At 47.1% G+C, this 9,971-nt stretch overlaps 1 protein-coding gene across 1 annotated transcript in view; it reads right to left on the bottom strand.

Moving 5' to 3' along the window:
* Positions 1–9,971, bottom strand: part of SAMD8 (sterile alpha motif domain containing 8) — an 82,338-nt gene that overhangs the window by 58,297 nt on the left and 14,070 nt on the right. The window lies entirely within an intron of this gene.

Raw genomic sequence — 9,971 nt, 5'->3', positions numbered from 1 at the left:
CATCTTTGCTGACTACCCAAGTTCAAGCCACCTTACCTCTCACCTGGATTCTTGCTCAGGCCTCTGATGGTCTCTCTGCTTCTAGCCTTGCCCCCTCCAATCTCCATGCGGGCCCCAGACAGCTTACTAAAAGGAAAATCGCATCACATCACTCCAACACTTACAACCCCTGAAGGACAAACACCTTGACAAAGCATAAAGATTCTTCATTTTCTGAGACCGTCTCATGTCTCCAGACATCTCTCTTCTAATTCTGTTCCCATACATGCCATGTAATTAAGAAATGCTAAATACACTTGCAGTTTCCAGAATGTACCACCTGCTTACCTCTTGGTGCTTTGCACATGCTTCAGGTTGCAGCACCTGAATGCACATCCTCACTCATTTTTGTTGGGGTCTCTTTGAGGTCTCAGTTTAGGTGTCACTTCTGGGGATGCCCCTGGACCCAGCAAACCTGAGTGGAGTATTTTTCCTCATGCTACCAAAATGTCCATCCACCCCTTGTGGGACCACCTGTCACACTGAACTATGATTGCCTGGTGCCTTGTCATTCTCTTCCAGCTGGCTGTCTCTCACCAGGCTTTCCCTGGGCTCAAGGTCCCCATGACTCCCGCACTCTCTGGCTATGACCCTGCCATCAGGTAGAGTTCCGTGTTACTGGGCCCTCTCTACAGGGGCCACCAGGGGGAGTGGACTTGCCCCTGGGACTGGGCCAGCCTCCGGAAGGCACCTCCTCTCCCCCCAGCTCCACGTGCACACAGCATCTCACCATTTGGTCACCCTGACACCCTCTTCCCAGCTCATCTTGTCCCCTTGGGCCACCTTTGACTTCCCTCTTTGCTCCCCTGCCAAGGCTCTCGGGGAACAGCCCTGCCTTCTCCTGGGAACTTAAGGGCCCTTTGCCCTTCTCCACCATCTGCTCTATTTCCAGAGGGCAAGTGCTTTTCCTTTGTGCAAATCCAAAAAGGGGCACCCTCTGACCAAACCAGCCTTTTAGGCAGGAGCACTCCTGGGCAAACAGTTTGGTCAAGAAAAAGGTCCCAAGTAGACGTAGTTCCAAGTTATGGTGCCCAACTCAGTGAGCTGAGCACAGGCTGGGTTTTAGGCCCCATTTACTCCTCCTTCAATTTATAAACTGCACAAATGTAGACAGCCCTCTCTGGGCCATAGGGATTAATATCCCCATTTTACAGATGAACAAACTGATGCTCAGAGAAGCTAAAATGGGGCTGGATGTTGCCTCCTGGATCCAGGATCTCCGGGCTCTGGCCTCAAAGGGCAGGTACTGCCCAGCAGATCCCCTGCTCTGCTGCCTGCAGTGCTTGGTCCTAATCCCAGCTGGCTGTTGGCTACCTAAGGTGCTCTCTGGGCCTTTTCCAAAGGGTAAACACATGTCCTAGCTGGAGTCTGGCAGGAGGCCTGGTGCTGCTGTGCCCAACCAGGCAGGATGGAAAACTTCTCAGTTCATCCTCAGGTTGGTGGGGCCTATAATTTTCCAGAGCAGACAAAGCTAGTCCCGTCAGTATTCTGCGCACCCCCAATTCCCTTGGGTCCCCCCACTCCGCCTGACAACTCAGCCCTTGTTGCTATCTCTTGCTTATGCATGGTCAGCAGGATCCAAAATAGTGGCTCCAGAAGCCAGTCTCTAAATCAACATCCGGGTCTATGACTGTGGGCAGCCTGCCCTTGCTGGCTGGGGTAGAGTGCCCCGAACCTGGGACAGAGCCACACCCTGGGCCTGCGGCTTGAGTTTCAGCAGGTTACCTTCTTCGGGCTCCGAGGGTTGGGCTCAGATTCTGGGGCTATGGGGAGAAGAGGCAGGGAAAGCCACACATTCCCCAGAGCACACAAGGAAACAGAGGTTGAGCTCCAGACTGACACCTCCACCGGGAACCCTTCCTGCCTGCCACACTTGGCCCAGGAAGTCTGCGATGGTGCATCTACTCTTCCTGTTCTATAGAGCAGCCTCGTGAAAGGAGTGAGGTATTGTTAAGACTGTGAATTTGGAGCCAGATTGCCTAGGTTCAACTTCTACCTCTGCCCCTTACCAGGTGTGTAAACTCAGTTAACCTCTCCATACCTCAGTTTCCCCCATCTGTAACATGGGAGTAATAATAGCCAACATACAGGATTGTTGTAAGGATAAAGTGGGGCACATAGAAAATGTGTTGTACAACATGTGGCAAGCTCTCAAAAATGAGAGCTCTGACTATTGTCATGGTATGTAGTACAGGGGCCCCTGGCATCACCTGCTGCACAGGAACTCCCAGTCTTGGACTAAAGGCTGGCAGCACTCTCAGTGAATTGAATGAATGAATGATTAAAAATTAGCTGACCTAAATGCAACATGGTACCCCGGATTGGATTTGAGCACAGCAAAAGACTTAAGCAGAAAAACTGGTGAAATCTGAAAAAATTCTGTGGTTTAGTTAATAGTGTTACACCAATTTTAATGTCTTTGATAAATGGACCATGGTTATATAAGAAGTTAACATTAAAGGAAGCTGGGTGAAGAGCGTCTAAGAAATGTCTCTGCTATCTTTATAACTCTTCTGTAAATCTAAAATTAGTTCAAAGTAAAACGTTTTAAAAATTTGTTGACAATTACTGACTGCTTTGCATATGCCAGGTACTATGCTAAATGGTTTAGATACGTCATATATATATATATATATATATATATATATATATATTTTGAGTTTCATTCGTGATGTTTTATTTCTTTAGAAAAAACACAAATCAAATACAGCAAAATGTTAAGATTTGACCATATTGAGCTTTGGGAATATAGGTGTCTGTTATTTTTTTTGTATTCTTAAAATATTTCCTAATTTAAAAAGTCAAAAATAAATTGACTGACTTTTAAAATTAGAAACATTCTATTCTCTATATTTAGGTTCTGAAAGCCATCAGCAAATGGGTTTTAGGAACTATTCTGAATTAAAATGGTGCCATTATTATTGGCTTTAGGCCTAAAATACTGCAAATTCATGTTATCCTTTTAAAACCTTCAAGAGGCTTGATTATGGATAATCTTGCTTCAAGAAAAAGGTAATGATGACCAGTTTATAGAGTTTAGATGAAATAACTGTGATCAAAGGGAAGCTAGGCCAGTAAGTCAAACTATACAGTTGACCCTTGAACAACGAAGGTTCAAGGTTCAGTTAAACCTGTGCAGGTCTATTTATACACAGATTGTTTGCAATAGTAAATATTGTAGGGCTTCCCTGGTGGCGCCATGGTTGACAGTCCGCCTGCCGATGCAGGGGACACAGGTTTGTGCCCCAGTCCGGGAAGATCCCACATGCCGCGGAGCGGCTGGGCCCATGAGCCATGGCCGCTGAGCCTGCGCATCCGGAGCCTGTGCTCTGCAACGGGAGAGGCCACAACAGTGAGAGGCCCGCGTACCGCAAAAAAAAAAAAAAAAAAAAAAAAGGAAATATTGTTGTACTACACGATATATAGTTGGTTGAATCCACCAATGTGAATCACTGATACAATCCAGAGGCACCGTGGATATGGAGGAACCATGTGTAAGGAGAGCCAACTATAAGTTATACACATGAATTTTCAACTCTGTAGAAGGGTCTGTGCCCCGAACCCCCTCGTTGTTCAAAGGTCAACTGTACATTTCATTTAATCCTCACAACCCTATGGGATAGGTCCCATTATCACCCCATTTTACAGACAAGAACACAGGTGGAGAGAGGTTAAGCCAGATAGCAGCTAACTTTGAGAGCTTATGTACCTGAGGGTTAGTCAGGCTTGTGGCTCTGACAAAGCTTTATTTCTCTTTCACAACACAAGTTGATGGGTGCAAGGGGGAGCAAGCATGGAGGATGTAGAGGCCAGATATATTACTTCGCCTCTAGTTTCCAGGGCGAGAACTCAGTCACATGGTCATACCTAACTGCAGAGGCAGCTGGGAAATGTTGTCTAGCAGGGCGCCCGGGAAGAAGAGGAAACTGCAGATATTGGTGATCTTGAGCTCTTGAGCAGGTGTTTCCAGAGCAGGCATTGTTAAGATATATATATATATATATATATATATATATATATATATATATATATATATATATATAAAAATCGTTTAATTCTCATAAGCCATAGCAGTAGATACTATTATTAATATTCCCATCTTATAGATGTGAAAACTGAGGTTCAAAGAGAGCTTAAGTAAATTTTCTCAAGGTCACTTAGCTAGTACTTGTAGAACCATATTACAAACTCAGTCAACAAGCCTATTTTCTTAAACACTTCCTGAGCCTTCATTCTGGCTTGGCCTTTAGTAACTTGCTTGCCAATAGAATTTGGGGAAGGAGTAACATTCTGGGACGGGTCATAAAATGCCTTGCAAACTTCTGCCTGGGGCAGAACATGCTCTCTGGGAGCCCTGAGCCACCTTGCAAGAAGTCTGACTCCCCGAGGGCCACCAGGTTGGAGAAGCCCTGTGTAGGTGAACTGGTGTAGGCCCTGCTGAGTCCAGCCTTCTAGCCTCCCTGCCAAGACCCTAGACATTACAGTGACCTCAGCACACCTGCCAGCTGAATACCACTTGCAATAGGTGTCAATGCCACGTAGAACAGAAGAACAGTCCACTTGAACCTGCCTGAATTAAGGGCCCACAAAATCACGAGCTAAAACAAAATGCTCTTGTTTTAAGTCACTAACATTTGGGGTAGTTTGTTATGTATCAGTAGATAACAACAGTGGAGCCGGGTCTGAACTAAAGTCCCAGTTTTTAATCACTGAATCAGCCTCTGGTGGAATATGTGAATGAGAAAAGGACAGAGCAGCCACATCAATCCACCCCCATGCCAAGTGCATGAAGATGATGTCACAGCTACAGAGGAGTACAGATGACAATAGAGCCCTGGCTTTTATCTGCCCAGAGCCCCAATGGAGACCAAAGATGGTTAGGGGCCCAAGGGGAATGGTGGTGGCACAGGCTGTGGGGTGGGCAAGGTGGGGAGGTTGCCAGGAATGGAACATCGCCCTGCTCTCCCAAGCTCTGTCGTAAGCTCTGGCCGCCCTACCTTCCAGGCCAACAGACTCCTGCTGAGTGGTCCAAGACTCCTGGTCCCCAGGAGGCCCCTGTGGGTCTGCTGGCCTCTAGCTCACAGTCTGGCCTTGACACCTGCCTCCTCCATTTCTTCTCCCACTGGGGTTGGGGAAGGCAGCTGCAGTATGAACTCTGCAGCCACTGGGGCCTTGGGGAAACCTGGCTGGAGGAAAACTCAAATACCCCACCCCACCCCTACCTACCCAGGTCCCGCCTTCCTTAGTAAGCAGGAGGAATGGGCTACCGGTGTTCTCCCTTTCCCCGATCACTCAGCTCTTTTTAGGTTACGCTCCCAGGTTTCTGCACTAATCTCTTCATCTGTGCTTCCTGAGCCATTTGATGTCTGGTCAGCCTGGCCTTCTCTCCTTGGGACCTGCTAGAATTTCCCCTCCTCTGAGATTTCCTGCACCCCAGCTCCTACTTCAGAGCCTTCCATAAGCCCATCCCTCGAAACACTTTCCCTTTCACAGTCCTGCACAGGTATTCAGACTTGGTCTCCTGTACCCTCCGGGCCCACAATGGGACTCCTGGGACCCCATCAGACTAGTTTTCAAGCCTCTCAGGGCTTAGTGCTGTTGACTGCTCAGGCCCTCCTGGTCCTGGTAGCAACTGGGGCGGAGGTTTACTCATTAAGCAGACACGAGAAAATATACATGCAAGTATAAAGAATTGAGGACAGGTTAATTTCCCCAGGATCACATGCACACTTTAAAAGGGGTGCCGGAAAGACGACATGCAGATGGCCAGTAGGCACATGAAAAGATGCACAACATCGCTAATTATTAGAGAAACGCAAATCGAAACTACAGTGAGGTACCACCTCATACCAGTCAGAATGGCCGTCATTAAAAAGTCTACAAATAGCAAATGCCGCAGAGGATGTGGAGAAAAGGGAACCCTCTTACACTGTTGATGGGAATGTAAGTTGGGACAGCCACTACGGAAAACAGTATGGAGGTTCCTCAGAAAACTAAAAATAGAATTACCATATGATCCAGCAATTCCACTCCTGCGCATATATACCCAGACAAAACTATAATTCAAAAGGATACATGCACCCCCTATGTTCATAGCAGCACTGTTCACAATAGCCAAAACATGGAAACAATCTAAATGTCCATCCGCAGATGAATGGATAAAGAAGATGTGGCACATATATACAATGGAATACGACTCAGCCATTAAAAAGAATGAAATAATGCCATTTGCAGCAACATGGATGCAACTAGAGATTATCATACTAAGTGAAGTAAGTCAGAAAGAGAAAGACAAATACCATATGATATCACTTATATGTGGAATCTAAAATATGGCACAAATGAACCTATCTACAAACAGAAACAGACTCATAGACAAAGATAACAGACTTGTGGTTTCCAAGGGTGGGGGAGGGGGAGGGATGGACCGGAAATTTGGGGTTGGTAGACGCAAACTATTATGTTTAGAATGGATAAACAACAAGGTCCTAATATATAGCACAGGGAACTATATTCAATATCCTGTGACAAACCGTAATGGAAAAGAATACAAAAAAAGAATGTCTCTATGTGTATAACTGAGTCACCTTGCTGTACAGCAGAGATGGGCACAACACTGTAAATCCACTGTACTTCAGTAAAAAACAAAAAATAAAAAATAAAAAGGGTGCAGGTAAGGCACTGCTTCACTTGAATGTTGAACTTGCCGGCAGGACTACAATGGGGAAACTTGCGAGTGGGTGAAGGGGCTCTCATGGTCCCTTAGAGACCATACCACACAGATAGCACTCTGTACAGCCCATGCAAGGCCCCCATCATGCCAGCACCCCTTTCTGAGGGATTCCTGGTGTCACACACTCTGTCATATGACTCTGCTGCTCTACTGTCCTAGCCATAGATGGCTGCATCAGGATGGGTCCCAGGGCATGGACTTCTATTTGCTCTCCATATCCATCCTCCCCTTTTACTTTGGTGAAGAACCTCAATTGTTAGCTGGGTGGCAATGCAACCAGCCAAAGTAGAACCTCTCTCAACCTCCCTTGTAGGTAAGTTTGGCCAAGTGACTATGTTCCAGCCAATTGGATGTAGTGGAATTATTGTGTGGAACTTCTGATAAGTCTCCTTAAAGGGCAAAGTGTGTGTCCTTTGACCCCCACCCCCACCCCCCTCCATGGTGCCACTTAGAGTGTGAATGGCATTGGCCGGGCTCCCTGCTAGCCCTGGACTGCTCTGCCTCCACACTTCTTTTACATGAGAGGGAAAGAAATGTCTGTCTTGTTTAAACCATTGTTTTCCAAGTCTCTGTTACTTGCAGCCAAACTGGTCTGATGTAAGAGGCTGTCACTGATGGGTGTTCTGTCCTGGGCAAGGCTACAGACCCAATGAGGTCCTCTCTCCTGGGGAGTCTAAGTGGGAGGCAATTAGAGATAGCAGGATGGGTGGTGGGTACCTGAAATCAGGAAGCAGGAGCCATGGGCAGCAGAAATCACAAAGTGGAGAAGCAGAAGGAGTCAGCTGGTGGTGACAGCAATACTAGAAGCCAAACAGAGGGGCCAGGTCCCCGTAAAGCCAGAGCCCTGGAGTGAGGAGCAGCCCACACCTGATGAGACCCCACCTGAACCTGGTCACTGGAGCCGTGCTGTATCCTGGGAGATATTCCCATCCTCCAGGAGATTCATTGCTTTCCAGTGTGTTCTTACAATGAATCCCTGGGGTCACTGGAGAGTGAGTTTATCTTTGGGCACCCGAAAGAAGCTCATCTATTCACTTCCTGAACTTCTGTAAGACCACAGGCATCCCCTGACGAGAAAGTGTCCCTTGGGCAGGACAATGGGTCAGTGGAGGCAGTCCTGTCTCAGAAACGGCCACCACACAGAAGGGGCTGGCCTGAGACCCCGCTCACTCTCAGTCTGGCTTTGTGGCTCCTGAGAAGCGGCACTACGTCTCTAGGCAAGGAGATCACAACAGACACCGCCACCGCTGAGCTGAGTGGCCTGGGGTGGGAAAGGGGAGGTAGGAAGGACAGGAGCCCTGGACACACATGGACTCCGGTTTTCTTTCAGACTCCATCCTTTAACCAGCTATGTGAGCCTGGGCAGGTTAGCTCCTCTGAGCCTCACATCCCTCAAGTGTAAAAATGAGATGGATCCCAGCATTGCACAGGGCTGTTGTAAGCATGGAAACAAGAGAAGCAGCCCCAGTGCCTGGCTCATAGCAGGCCCTCGAAAAAAGCTTGCGCTTCTTTCCTTCCTGCTGAGAAAGCCAGGGACTTGGGAAGGAAGGTCTGGATCTCCATCCTTCCTGGGTGAGGGAGGGGAGGGCTGGTCACACAGACCCCAAGAAAGACGCAATTTTTTTCTGCAGCTTCTCAGATCAGCAATGGGGCACAATGGGGTGGCCACGATCAGCCTGTTTCTCAAAGGCCGTCATCTGGATTTACTTTCACATTCTTTTAAATAGATGTATATGATTTATAAACTTTTGCCAAGCAGTTTTACACATATAAGAGGCTCTGCATTCTATCACAGGTTTCTTAGATATGGTTGTAAACTTACATTAGGATATTAGACTGTAATGACAAATGTAGCCCTCTTACATAAAGCCCTGGTTCTCCAAACACTAGAATATTTGCTTAATGAAAAGAGTTTTACAGGCTCTCCAGACTGCCAGTTCATCTTTATTCTGGTCCTTAACTTAGGGAAGAAGAGAGAAAAGTTAAATGTCACACACACACACACACACACACACACACACACACACAGACACACACATGCCTGAAGCAGGCTTATGAGAAAAATCTGGAATGTCTTGGAGTTTTTTTTTTTTTCTTTTCAATTACAGTTCAATAAAAATGCCCTCATAAAAGTTCTAGGTAAGCAATAGCTTTGCCAGCAGGATGGGTCTACCCACATCGCAGGGAGGCCTGCCTGGTGTGATGGGTGGGGCGTGGGGGGGAGGGCAGGAAGCCAAAGCTGGCTCCTTTACCATCTGCCCCTCTCCATACAACACACACACAATGGACTCCTCGGAGGAACTGGGAACAGCCCATGCTAGGGAGGGGGTGGCGGGGGGCAGCCTCCTTCTTTCGGAAGGCCTCTAAATCTGTCCAGCCAAGAGGCCAGCAGGAGCGAAGCCTTATATTAGGCATAACATTTTGAAAATACTAAATGGCTGTGTTTTTCATCCCTCTCCCCCATAATCAAGTTCCCTAGAAGCAGGATTGCCAGACAAAATACAGGATACCAGTTAAATTTGAATTTCAGATAAGCAACAAATAATTTTTTAGTATAAATATGCCCCAAATATGGCAGAGGACATACTTATACTAAAAATGTATTTGTAAATCAGTCAACCCTACCTGGAAGCCACTTCACTATTATAGCCCCTGACAAATGGGAAAAAGAGGCCAAATCCAGAGGATGTTCAGGTAAGAAAGTAAAAGAAAGTGAATGACTGAAGAGAACAAGGCATAGAGGAGGGGGCAGGTGGCAGTGAGGCCTAGAGGTGGTGACCTCTGTTCTCTAAGACAGCGTCCCAGGGACAGAGTGAAACGTGCAGGGAGTGCTTTGCTCTTTACCTATTTAGTCTTCTGGAAGGAGACCATTTTGCCCAAGGCGAGCAGCAGCCAGGCTCAAGGGGTCCCCCAGCATCAAGGCTCCCTCCCCACCTTGGTTCTTGCAATAAACCCTGATGTACATCCACAATCCATCTTGTGCAACAGAAGAGGATTCTGAGAGTTTGAGCTTTTAAATGGGAAGAGGCTGGGATATTATTACTTAGCAAATTTAAGTGTCTGCCATTCCCAGCAGATAGGGAGGGGCTTGTGGGAAAGATTAGAAGAGCTAAAGAAAAATAAAGACACCTCACTTTCTTTGTACATCCCAGTGAAAAGAATCACAGCAACATGAGGGCAGTGACATAGCATAGCTTGT

Source organism: Lagenorhynchus albirostris, chromosome 16 (assembly GCF_949774975.1).
Source record: "Lagenorhynchus albirostris chromosome 16, mLagAlb1.1, whole genome shotgun sequence".
NCBI classification, from domain to species: domain Eukaryota; kingdom Metazoa; phylum Chordata; class Mammalia; order Artiodactyla; family Delphinidae; genus Lagenorhynchus; species Lagenorhynchus albirostris.
This window is presented reverse-complemented; position numbering and strand designations above follow the sequence as displayed.